The sequence below is a fragment of the Hyperoodon ampullatus genome (assembly GCF_949752795.1).
Source record: "Hyperoodon ampullatus genome assembly, chromosome: 2".
Lineage (NCBI taxonomy): Eukaryota > Metazoa > Chordata > Mammalia > Artiodactyla > Ziphiidae > Hyperoodon > Hyperoodon ampullatus.
The window spans coordinates 115,902,737-115,916,866 of NC_136915.1; positions in this window are offsets into that span (position 1 = coordinate 115,902,737).

Sequence of the window (14,130 nt, forward strand, 5' to 3'; positions counted from 1 at the left end):
AATGGGCTTAGTTACTCCGTGGCACGTGGATCTTCCTGGACCAGGGCTCGAACCCATGTCCCCTGCATTGGCAGGTGGATTCTTAACCACTGCGCCACCAGGGAAGCTCCAGACTACACAGTTTTGAAGTGCACATGGAAAATTTATCAAAATATATCCTATCCTGGGTCATAAAACAAATCTCAACAAATTTAAAAGATTTGAAATAATATAAAGTATATTCTCTGACCATAACAGAATTAGAGTAGAATTTAATAACATAAAGATAACAGAAAAATCTCCTAACAGTTAGAAATTAAACAAAACACTTAATAATTCACAGGTCAAAGAGGAAGTCTTAAGAGAAATTAGAAAATACACAAATCAAATGAAAATGAAAATACAGATATCAACATTTGTTAGAGGAAGCTAAGGCAGTAATATAAAGGCATATATTACAGAAAAAGAAATGTTTCAAATTAATAATTTAAGATTTTACCTTATGAATCTAGTAAACCAAGAGCAAAGTAAACCTGGAGCAAGCAGAAGGAAGGAAGGAAGAAAAATAGGAGCAGTGATCTATGAAATTAAAAGATCTAATAAAGCATATATACAAAAAACCCCCCAATGATGCTGTTAATATCATGCGTAATGGTGGAAAACTGAATATTTCTCCCTTAATATTGGGAATAAGACAAGGATGGCCATTCTCACCACTCCTGTTCAACATTCTATTGTAAGTCCTAGTCGGTGCCATGACAAGAAAAAGAAATAAAATGGTATATGCATTCAAAAGTGGGAAAAAGACCTGTCTTTATTATAGATATTATCTGTAAGTTTTTCTAAATAGAAAATCCCAGGTAATTTACACACACACACACACACACAGATTCCTAGAGCTACTGAGCTTACCAAGTTTGCAGATATAAGAGCAATAGGGAGGAAAAATTACACTTCCTAAAGCCTGATTAATAAATTTGTATACCAGGCTGTGGGAAGTGCATTGAGGTTCTTGAAGGGGATTTTCAGAGATGGAGATTAATCTAGTCAAGCTCTACAAAATGATTTAGAGGGTGGGACAGGGCACTAGTACATAGAGCCCCGTTAGGCTTTGTAGGTATTATCATGGCCTATGTACTCACCTGCAGTACCTGATTCATCCCCCTTACCATTTGGTCTAAATTGAAAATATGAATCATACTTAATTCAACTTGAGGTATTTCTCCCACAGATTTTGTGTAGTGTAGTTAATAATAATATCACCACCTGCTATAGTTAATGCATCTCAGTGTCCCCTGGAATGGTTCTTACCTGCTCCCTGCCTGCCAGCAAGGTTGAGTTTCTAGGACCCTGTAGGGAAAGGATCTTAGCTCAGTACAGTTACTGCACAATTCAGAGAGACAACCCTGCTCCCCTTCCCATCTGGAAGATAATGATGTTCTCAAATACTTAGAATCCTCCTTTAAATTGCAAGCTGCATGTTTTTGGAGTAGCCTTTGTTATAATTCACACACAACTGCATGACTGTATACTGATGTGTGTGTGTGTGTGTGTGTGTGCATGTGTTTCTTTTCAGAAACTGAGGTTTTAGTAATGATAAGCTTTGCAAGTTTCCTCTGATCTCTGGGAGTCTAACTGCTACAGGTGGAGCTTGCCGGCCAAGCTGGGCAAATTTAAAGGGAGTGACATATGAGACACGGTTTTGTCCTGTTTGAATTAATGATTTGGGCAAATAGGAGGCTGCTTTGTTTCTATGAGGCTAAAGATGGTAATAGGAAAAAGAAGGAGAGAGAATATGTTGTATGAGAAAAGATAACCTTACAATATTTTTCATAGGCCCAGGTAAACCAGCTGAAATTACTCTTGCCTTTCCCATGAAACCAACACATTTATTGCCAGATTACAGAGGTAATGATTGCTTCTGCTTTCATTTCCTGTGGGAGAAGAACAATCTATCCTCTTTCTCACCAAGTTTCATGTTATAAAAAAGGAACTTGGCACACTGCAATATAGAGTGATGAGAGAGCTCTGGAGGACATACAAGGAGCATGTCCTCTGGTCTGAAACGAGAGAGAGGGCTGAGGATGCGGGGGGGCAGGCAGACATTCAAAAAATGAGGGGGTGGGGTAGGAAGCTGAGAAAAAGTGTGATGGCTTGGGGAATTCTTCCTTGATTTCCTTAGCAATAAGGACAAGAAACAGTTAATATTTAATTATTGTTTTCTTACCTCTGAAGGTTATAACAGTAAAATAAAATCATTGCATGTGAGGTCCTTAGCACAGGACCTGACATATGGCAGGCACGTGATCAACTACACTAGGGAATGGGAGAGGAAGAAGTCAAGGAAAAGGCCCAGGTTTCTGGAATGGGTCATTGGCTGAGAGTGGGAACCCAGCAATAGGTTGGAAGTTGAAGACAATGAATGGGGCATTGGGCGTGTTGAACACGAGCCCCAGTGGAGATACCTAGTAGAGAGTTGGATGCAGGGTTTGATAGTTGGAAGCAAAGGGTGTGGGGTGGAGATATAGACTTGGGCATTAGCAGCATGTGAATGATATTTGGAGCCCACAGGGTAGCTGTCCTAGAAAGAGAATAAAAACGAGTTGAAGGGAGGCTATGACAAAACCACTGGAAGTACCAACATTTGAGGAAAGCATTAGAGATAGAGGAAGAGCAGCAGAAAAGGAGCCTGAGGAGGATGGCAGAGGGGAATGAGGAGATCTAGGGTGCATAGTATAAAGGGAACCAAGGGAAAAGAGACTTTAGGAAGTCAACAGTCAAATGCTGGAGCAGCTGCTGGTCCCCTCATGACACTCTAAGGAGTCAGGGTGAAGGGAGGCCGAGGACTGAGTGTCTTGGAGCAATTGTAGTAGTGGCTGTGATGTGGGAGAGGGAGAAATAGGACAACAGTTGGAGGTCTGAGTTTAAGGGGGTGTTAAGAAGGGAGAGTACTGAGAATGATTAAGGGCTACAGGAAAGGAGGGAGCAGGTTCAGAGAAATATGCCAGAGAAAGAGAAAGTACATTAGACAGTAAAGTTCCTGAAAAGGGGGGAGAAGGAGGGGTTAAAGCATAGGTGAAAGCACCAACTTTAGACTCTAGGAGCTCAGTGTCTTTTGTGGGGACAGAAGAGAAGGTTAGAACAGATGTAAATAAATGCAGGTCAGTTAAAAGTTGTGACAGGAACTTGAAGGCATTCCTTTTTTTCTTTCTTTCTGTTTTTCTTTTTGCAAAGAAACTATTTTATTGTCTTTAACATTTGGGGGAAATGTTATTTACAAGAGTATAAAACATTAATTGAAACTTCTGAGTTGAGGTTTTGGGAAGTGGCACCTCATCTGGCCCTTCTATCATTCAATGGAGAGATCAAGCATATATCTTTCACATCCTAAGCCCACAGAACAAAGTTTCATCCTTTGTTGCTTCAAATACATGGTTGCAGAAGGCATCACCTTCTGACTTCTATTTTTGTTTCCTGAGAAATAGGAGGCTCTTTCATTTCCCAAGGGTGATAAGATAGAATGGAGGTTTGGAAGTCTATGAGAAAAAGTCAGCAGTGTGATGAAAAGGTGGGTTCTGGAGCTCAATTACCTGGATTTGAATCCTGGTTCTGATACTTCCCAGCTATGTGACTTGATCACATGATTTAGTCTTTCTGTGTCTCCTTTTACTAATCTGTGAAATGAGGATAATGATGTCTAGCTCACAGAGTGTTTACGAGGATTAAACGAATTTAAAGCGTGGAGAACTGTAATAGAGTGGGCGCTCAGGAGGCCCTGAGGCACCCCGCTCCCCCCCACCGCGCCCCCCACGGGGAGACCGGAGCCCCTGAGCCTGCCTGGGATCCTGGGGTGGAGCTGGGCAGTGCGCAACCCTTGGCACGTGGCCCGTTGCTGTGAGCCATTACCAGGCAACCATTATCAGCAGACTGAGAGCCAGAAGGTTAGAGCGGTGGTAAGAGGGCCCCCTTGGGTAAGGGCGGGGTGGTGGTCCTCCAGCAGAGAGTGAGGTAAGAGGCAGATGTGGCCTTCTCCCGGGGGCCCTCCAGGGACAGGAGGGCTGGCAAGTGAGCTGGGCGCCCAGCGAGAGGCTGGGGGCTGTGTCCTGCAGAGCTCATGCCCTCTCCATGGCCGCCCACTGGCTGGGCCCAGGCCTTGAGGCAACAGTGAACCTCTCTCCCAACCCCGCCTCTGCGAACCTAATGACAATGGCAGTCTGCATGGGTTGCTGTCTTCGAGACCCGGCCCCGCCGTTTGGTCGGCCTGAGGAGCCGGAAGGCCAGTTGGATCCTGGGCCCCTGGCTCCCTCAGTGATGACGGCTGGGCAGGGTCTGGGGACCTAGCCCTGAGGGTGCTGCCAGCTGAGATCTGCCCCTTCAGCCGGGCCTGGGCACTGGCGGTAAGACCCAGACTGGGTGCTGCACCAACGCTCCCGGCAGGGTAGCCAACCCCCACAGGGACCCCCTCCTCTTAGGCAGGACCTGGACTTCGGAGGGTGAAAGTTGTGCCTTGGGACCTGCCCTTTCTTGTCAGAACGGAGAATAACATTTGTCTGGTGGAGATTTATAGGAACGTCGTGACCTGACCTCAAGAACAAAGGATCTTTTGTCAGTTGCTTCATTCCAAAATTTACAAGCAGCTCATGAAGCTCAATATCAAATAAAAAAAAAAAAACAAACCCCAACCCAATCCAAAAATGAGCAGAAGACCTAAATAGACATTTCTCCAAAGAAGATATACAGATTGCCAACAAACACATGAGAGAATGCTTAACATCACTAATCATTAGAGAAATACAAATCAAAACTACAATGAGGTATCCCCTCACACCAGTCAGAATGGCTATCATCAAAATATCTACAAACAATAAATTCTGGAGAGGGTGTGGAGAAAAGGGAACCCTCTTGCACTGTTGGTGGGAATGTAAATTGATACAGCAATTATGGAGAACAGTATGGAGGTTCCTTAAAATATTAAAAATAGAACTACCATATGACCCAGCAATCCCACCACTGGGCATATGCCCTGAGAAAAACATAATTCAAAAAGAGTCATGTACCACAATGTTCATTGCAGCTCTATTTATAATAGCCAGGACATGGAAGCAACCTAAATGTCCATCGACAGATGAATGGATAAAGATGTGGCACATATATACAATGGAGTATTACTCAGCCATAAAAAGAAATGAAATTGAACTATTTGTAGTGAGGTGGATGGACTTAGAGTCTGTCATACAGAGTGAAGTCAGAAAGAGAAAAACAAATACTGTATGCTAATACATATATATGAAATCTTAAAAAAAAAGGGAAAAACTGGTTCTGAAGAACCTTGGGACAGGACAGGAATAAAGACGCAGACATAGAGAATGGACTTGAGGACACAGGGAGGGGGAAGGGTAAACTGGGATGAAGTAAGAGAGTAGCACTGACATATACACACTACCAAATGTAAAAGGGATAGCTAGTGGGAAGCAGCCACATAGCCCTGGGAGATCAGCTCGGTGCTTTGTGACCACCTAGAGAGGTGGGATAGGGAGGGTGGGAGGGAGATGCAAGAGGGAGGAGATATGGGGATATATGTATATGTATAGCTGATTCACTTAGTTATACAGCAGAAAGTAACACAACATTGTAAAGCAATTATACTCCAATAAAGTTGTTAAAAAAAAAAAAGAACAAAGGATCTGACACCAAGAATTTGCAACAACTAACCACACCCCTCCCTCACCTTTCCTATAAAACTTTCCTTTGCTGAAATTTTTCAGGAAGTTTTGGGTTTTTAAGGCATGAGCCACCTGTCTCCTTGCATGGCCCTGCAATAAACCTTTCTCTGTTCCAAACTCCATTTTGGTATTGCTTGGCCTCACTGTGCGTTGGGCACACAGACTTGCTTCGGTAACAGAATGATTAAGACAGTACCTGGCACATGGCAAGCACTCAATAAGTGTTAGCTATTATTAATTTTTATTATTATCTTTAAATAGCTATCATGCACAACAGCTGATCGCTGGGTGGTGTTAAAGATTGGCTGAGGCTAGATATTGTGAATTTATAATGGCTTTGTCAAGGAAGGTTGATGATTCTGCCAGGCAGTTTGAGTGTGGTACAAAGGTGGGGGAGAGTTGGACCAATATAGGGTTGCCAAGTAGGTGAGACTAAATAGTACTGGAACATATTTTTGTTCTAATTTATTTACTCATTTCCCCCTTGGTCTACCACTATTTGTGTCTTATGATAAATTTGTGCAGAATGTTTTAGCACAGAAATTAGCTGATAGTTAGATAAATCCAGTTCTTCCTCATAGTGGTCACTTTCCATTAGTATTATTCTGAGGAGGCTTTAACTCATATTGACAATATACTTGACCATCAATATCAGTATTATAATCTTACCAACAATGCCAGTTGTTATGGACTTAACTGTGTCTTCCCAATTCATATGTTGAAGCCACTCCAATGTGACTATATTTGGAGACAGAGCCTTTAAAGATGTAATTAAGGTTAAATGAGGTCATAAAGATGGGGCCCTAATCCAATATGACTGTCATCCTTATAAAAAGAGGAAGGGACACTAGTGATGTATACATGTACAGGAGAAGGACCATGTGAGGACACAGCATGAAGGTGGTCTTCTGAAATCCAAGAAAAGAGGTCTCAGGAGAAACTAAGCCTGCCAACACTTTGATCTTGGACTTTCAGCCTCCAATACTGTGAGAAATAAAATTTCTGTTGTTTAAGTGACCCATTCTGTGGTATCTTTTTATGACAGCCCTAGCAGACTAATAACCACTGTTACACCATATCTCAGTATAGTGGTATATACAACCTGAAAAATAAGGGCCTACTCCCTGAGGAATATCCTTCTTGTTTGTAGATGGAAAAGTTCTTGTTGGCATTTTGTGCCTCAGTGGGTATAAGAGAACATGCCTAGATTCAGCTCATCTCTGCATTGCTGTAGTAACTCCATATACACTAGTTTCATGGACCCAGGTGGCCACCTCAAGTAAGTTGCACCAAGATATATACTTGCTGGTTCCAATCACCCTTGCTGGAAAGGGGCTCTTTTGATGTACATGAAAAAAAAAATATCCTTCCTTAATTCACTCCTTATATTCCCATAGTCATTTCCGTGGGGCCACATTCCATAAAGATATCACATCAGAACCGTTTCCATTACACTTCTGCTTGATTATATGGCTAGGCCAATGGCCACTGCCCATGAGACAATAAAAATTCAAACATGGAGCAAACAGCATGCAATTAACATTAATCAGCATGAACCATTTTATTTTTACTTTCTTTAATCAAGCTGTTGCCTTTCTAAGCAAGATGTCATTTATTCATCGTGCAGCTGCCTTCCATAAAGCGAGCAAATCTTTGTTGGTCAATAGAGAGTTGTTCATAAGCCACTTCCCAAGTGGCCCAAGTGGCTGTAGGATTTAAGAATGCCTCAGGTATTGCCAAAGTTGACCCCTGGGGAAAAGAGCACCCCTGCTTCTGAATTTTCCTTGCACGGCCCCAGTAGCATATTCCTATATAAGTCATTTCCATTTTATTATGGAACTCTTTTTGGCACTGTCCTCTCCATTAGAACATTTCTCTGACATCACTCAAGACATTTTGGGTATTTCAGTATAATTTTACATCCTCCAGTCATAAGACTAATCTTAATTAGCATCCAATAGCAAGTTTGTTGTCTCCCAAATCGTTTCCTCTCAAACTTCTGGTCCGAAACGCCAGCAGTCGGCAGTCACTGCTAGGTAGTACCCACTGGCTTTTGCCATAAGCCCCCAATCTTTCCTCAATATAGTGCTATTGTACATAAAATACGTCTGTACTATCACCCCAGCTAGATACCAATAGAGTGTTAATTAAAGTGCTAATCTCTTTTTGCCAACCAGATATTCTATACTGTTTCAAATTAATGGCTTGTGGGCTCAGGCAATCTTATTGTTTCTTAGTTAGCATGTTCTATCAGTATTGACTGAATGGTATATTTACACATCTTCTATTTTACAATATTAATAGGGGAATAATTCCCAGCTCAGACACAGTATTCATCCCCATAATACATTCAAGTAAAGGAGATAAAACCTCTTTTCATTAAATCTGTTCAAACATTTCAATTTTCATCCAAACTTTCACCTTCATCTCATCACCTGTTACATCCCTATATCCTCCCAATCTAACTGTAGCCCCTGTTAGGACTTCATCAACAGGTTTTGGAAGACAGTTCATGAGAATTCCAGTCAGGGTCCCAGAAACAGCTCTTCTCTACTCCCTGACCATTTTACCAACGCCTGTGCACATGCCCATGGGTCTCCTTTGGTCAGTTCTTCTCTTAACTAGACTGTAGGATTATTACCCCAGGTGCTTTGAGGTTAAATTTCTCATTCTCAACTTTGCCCTCTAGATTTTTAAATTTCTCCAAACTAGAGTGAGTAAAGCAGATTTTTGGAGACCCCTGATTGTTGTGGGACCAGCAGGGGTTCCTACTGGTCCACCTAACTTCCAAGAGAGCTGCATTAAGACATTTTTGACACAATTAATGTCTGCCTTATTTATCTCACTTCTTAAAAAACATTTATAGATTTCTACCTCCTAGGATGACTCCCTTGATTCTCCCCTTTCCCATTCCCCAATCTCTTGTAAATCAGTCTAATTCTGTTCATTATCTGTTCTTTTCTCTTAGGTAGCAACCCTGAGGCTAGCAGCTGTGGTTTGAAGTTGTTGGAATTCAAGCTTGGCCCAGCATCCGTAGCCACCCTAACATTCTCTATAACTTTTATTTTAGCTATTACAGATAACAATTACCAGTGGATTGCATATCTAGCTTTTTTCTTGTTACTTTGAATTTTCTTATGCATGTAACAAACCAACTCTTCAGGAATTGGATCCATCATTTCTAAATTTAATTGATAACTTCAACCTCTAATAACTGATTGCAGCACAGCTGTAATTCCATACTAGGGGTGACCTTGAGTACATACAGGAATCAAAGATTTCTCATCCTCTGCCTCTTGTTCTTATTTTTCTCAAACCACATGTTTCAGTGAGCAAGGATTGTTGCAGGGGATCCCTCTTCTGATACAAAATGTAAGAGCTGGGCTCACTATAAAATTAGGAGGCACTGTGCACACAAGACCACTTGTTACCGAGTGCAAGCTTGCTCTGCTCGCTACATGACAGGCAAATAAATCAGGAGATGAGGGGCTGAGGCAAGGAATAGCAACTTTATTCAGAAAGCCAGCAGACTGAGAAGATGGTGGACTAGTGTCCCCCAAAAAACATCTTATTGGGGTCTGGATGCCAGTTTCTTTTATAGAGCAGAGAGGGGGAGGAGGTGAGGAAGTAAAGTAAAAAGGCCATTAGCTTTGCCTGGCTTGGCCAGCGTCGGGGAGAGGATGTGGTAATTTCTTCTTTTCTACAGCCATTCACCTGTGGACAGGGTCAGATTGTCTCCCTGTGAGCTGAACAAAGGCACTTTAGTTTAACGTTCAGGCAGAGGGACAGGGTTCCCTGAGGCAGATAATTTTGTATGATTATAATAACAAAAGCAATGAAAAGCAAATGTTAAAGTCAAAGAAACGATCCAACATGGAGTCAGATTTTGCTCTTCCCTGTTACACACTCACACTTCTGACACTAACTGCAAGTCCAGCCACCCTCAAGTTTTGATAGCATTGTTAGAAGGACTCACAGAACTCCGTTTTTTTCCTCAAAAAAATTTTTTTTATTTTAAATTGTGGTAATCACAGAACTCCTTTGTTATAAGGACTGTGAAATAAAATCCATATTTTATGGCAAGACAAGAAAAATTTAAACATAAAAAATTTTCTCTGCCCTTTGGCTTCCTCTCTCCCCTCTACTATGCATTGTGTATCTGCATTATGCATTGACCAAACCTCCCCATTGGCAGAAATACCTGCTCAGCCATAAGGAGCAACATTCTCCTAGCACCAAGACAACTCCTTAAAAGATGACATTCCTTCTTGATATTGTAAGAGGTCATGATGACCCATCACTTTGTACTTACATATCTGGATTTTGCAAACTATTGACATCATTTAATGTACAGCTCTCTGTCTCAAATACCTGTGTAACTGTGCTTTGAGCTCTAATGGGCAGAACAGTTCTTGGAGCTTTATAAGAAGCTGTTCCCAGGTTATAATCCTCAATTTGGCTTGAATAAAATTTTCTACACAGGGAACTATATTCAGTATCCTGTGATAAACCTTAATGGAAAAGAATATGAAAAAGAATGAATACTTAGGTATAACTGAATCATTTTGTTGTACAGCAGAAATTAACACAGCATTGTAAATCAATTATACTTTAATAAAATAAAAAATTTTCTATTTCTCTCTTTGATTAATTTTTTTTCATCAGCAGGACTCACAGACTCACTGAAATCTCTTATATTCAAGGTTACAGTTTATTACAGGGAAAGATACAGAGAAAAATTAGCCAAAGGAAAAATACACAGGACAAAGTTCAGAAAATGTACCACCTCACCATGGAGTCAGGATAGCCTTACCTTCCTGGCATTGATGTGTAGCAATACGCACAGTACGTCAGCCAGGAAAGCTTGCTTGTGCAGATCATCAGCATCAGCAAGAGATGAGCACTTAGGGTTTTCTCAGACCTTTCACAAACATCAATATGGTACTGGGGATACACACAGCCCTATGAATGCAAGGGCCTTCTAGATTCCAGGGAATATGTCAGAGCTTTCAAAAGCCCCTATGGACATCTAATTCCCCAGTTTTTCCTTTAAAGCTTTTTGGTGAGCCTATTGTTTTCTTCAGCTATTATCCACTACTGCATATAGCCACAAAGTTAAACACTTGCTTGCAGTTGTTTTCAACAAATACCTCCCTTCAGGTAAAGGGAGAGCACTGAGTTAGGTAAAATACAGGCATCGTTGCAAATGGGGTCTTCCAGGAAGCCACCAGAGAGGCAAACAATGACAGTTCTTTGCACATGAACCTTTAAAAAGAAGTCCAGCCCTGTTCTGCTCTTTCAAGGGGCTGCTAGACTGCTAGTTTCACCATGAATTCAGACTGCTATTTTTCAAAACTACAATGGAGGTAGAGAGTAGGGGGTGGGACTGAGGCAAGTTAAAACACCGCAAAGTTCTCTGTTCTTATTGAGATTAAGCTGTTTCTCTTGAATAAATTCTCCTTGGGTTGCTGCAAGGTTAATTTTCAGAGTTCTGAAAAAGTACTCTAAAGTTAACAGATTTTCTCATTGCTTTTATGGAGGAGAGAATTTCTGAAGGCTTTTACCCCACCATTTTCTACACTTTACATTTTAGCATACATGTTGCATTATATTCTTTTTTCTTTTCTTTTCTTTTTCTTTTTTTTTTAAGAAGATGTTGGGGGTAGGAGTTTATTAATTAATTAATTAATTTTAGCTGTGTTGGGTCTTCGTTTCTGTGCGAGGGCTTTCTCTAGTTGTGGCAAGCGGGGGCCACTCTTCATCACGGTGCGTGGGCCTCTCACTGTCGCGGCCTCTCTTGTTGCGGAGCACAGGCTCCAGACGCGCAGGCTCAGTAGTTGTGGCTCATGGGCCTAGTTGCTCCGCGGCATGTGGGATCCTCCCAGACCAGGGCTCGAACCCGTGTCCCCTGCACTGGCAGGCAGATTCTCAACCACTGCGCCACCAGGGAAGCCCCTCTTTTTTCTTATTAAAGCTAAAGTTGTTTGGTGTTTATATATTCCCCCCTTAATGACCCATTGAAACCACCCACATCCTATTATTATTTTATGAAATTTTTTTCTAAGTTTTTAAGTTAAAAATATTTTTAACAGCAAATAGTTGGGTCTAGAGGTTGAGGGAAAGAGGAACTGACATTCAGAGATCAGCCTACTGTCAGCCTGCTCCTATAGCCGTTTGTTCTTCCTCACAACCCAGACCGGGGCTGCCGAGGGCACACTGGTCATGAAAAAGACAGTAACTCAGAGCATCTACTCCAAGTCTCCCCCTTATCCTACCCCTTATCCTCCTGGGTTGCAGGCCCCTCCCCCCCCCCCCCCCCCCCCCACACACACACACATCAGGAAACAGCCATCCTCTTTCTCCCCAGGCCTCTCACAGTCCTGACTTGAGTTTCTCAGAATCAACACTCTCCTTCCCTTCCTGGGCATGTCTATGGTTGGGCTGGTGTTGACAGCTTATGAGTACCTTGCCACTTACTATAAGGTGTAAACTTGGACAAGTTACTTAATCCTATGGACATCTGAGATGCTTATCAGTAAAGTGTGTGTAATTCTTAGATAATATGGTTAGTCTGAGGCTTCAATTCAATATATATTATGGATTAATTAAAATAATGCATGTAAACCCATAGAGAATAGTAAATATTGTCAAACCTGGAAGTTATAGGGCCATGAATACTGGTTCCTAGCCTAAGGTAAATGCCAATATTTGCACTGGGGATGTGGGGAGTTTACACTTTGAAAAAGAAATTTATTCTTTGCTCATAGCTTCTTATGTAGGCAATCAACCAGTTGGAATTTGTGGAAAGTCAGAAAGGAAACTTGACTCATTAAATGGGGTAGAGACAGAATCCAGGAGCCTAATTCAGCCTTTCTGTAAAGCATGACTTCTGTGCTTGACCACAGGTTGCCACTTGTGGTCAGGGCTGTCTCAAGCAGAGCTGTTAACCTGAGGAAGCCGCTAAGAGTAAGAGGTGGATATGAGGCTGGGGAGTGTGAAAACACCAAGGTAGTCATAACTGTAAGGAATGGGGCCTGTCCAACATAGTGCCAGGCAAATCATAGACCGGGGCTGTTTACGCATTTATTCTACAATTATTTACTCAGTCCATACTATAGGTGTTGGAGATGAGATGAAAGACTTTCCTCTAGCATGGTGGGGCTGTCTCCTTAGAACTAACTTGATGGCCAGAGATCAGCTAAGAACCGGCTTTATAGCTCCACCCTGGAAGAATTGTGTAAAATGCCCCTAGAGCTCAAGCTTTTACTTTTCTCTTGCCTCTGCCCATTCTGATGTTTCCTCTGCAGCAGAACAGGCTGGAAGGGAGTGGGGCCCTACTCAGAAGACCCCCACCTCTGCTGGGCCTCCTTGGCTCTGGGATATAACAGCCTCCTCCTCAGTGAGTGGCTGGACTCCCGGGAAGGGAGGGAATTGTGTGGAGCTGCGGTGAGGCAGGGAGGGGAGTAGTTGACCACTAGCAGGGCTCCTTAGGTTCAGGTTCTGGGGTCCTTGGTGAACAAAAGGAGAAAAACACAGTCTTGTAATTTGTAAATGTGGTAACTGTGTATTTTGTTTAGAGCTCTGAGATGAACAGAAAAAACAAAATGGCCTTTTGGTGATGACAAGCCCGAGAACCCTGAGCTCAGGCGTGGTAGGCTGCATTGAGGGAATCATTTACCAGGGAGGGGAGGCTATTTCTGTTGCATTAGCAGAGAAACTACTAGAATCTGCAATGTCCCTGTGTCTGTTGGCAAGGAGTGGGGGAAGAAAGGGTCCCTACTATTACGGGCTCCAGACAGTGGAAACAGCAAAAAGAAATGGAGGCTGGATTTGATGCCCTCTGATGTCCTGTGTCACCCAGGACAAGTTCAGAGGGAACTACTGTTGATTGCACAATGTGGTGATAGGGTAAGAAAAATGAACAAAATTTTGTATCAACATGTATGAAAGTTTTTAGTTTTATGTTATTTAAATACATTTTAAACTCAATCTTGTTTACTACCACATCCACCCCTAGTACATTTTTTTTCTCTTTGAAGATTAGCATCTTTTGTAGATCTGAGCACTTTGCTTTCCTTCTCTTTCCCTGTCTTCTTTTAACTTCCTCACACCTGGGCTCACCAGCCCCTTCTGGGTGGGTCTTCCCTGCAGCCTGAGGGCTGAGCCTCTTCTCTCCCTGGTTTCCTCCTTTCCAGCAAGTGGGGAGTCTGGTTAGGCTGCTGTCTAACCCTCAGCTGGCCAGAAGTCTCTGCCCTGCTAAACCCAAGTTCTTGCTTCCCCTTTCCCAGGAGAGGAAAGCAGGAGGATGAGCCTCTAGGAACTGCTCAGATCTTCATGATAAGACAGCAGTGCTGGCAGAGGAGCTCCTGGGGAGGACAGGGACAGGGTGGGGGAGGTGATGGGCGGCTCTTGCAGGGGAGAAGCACTG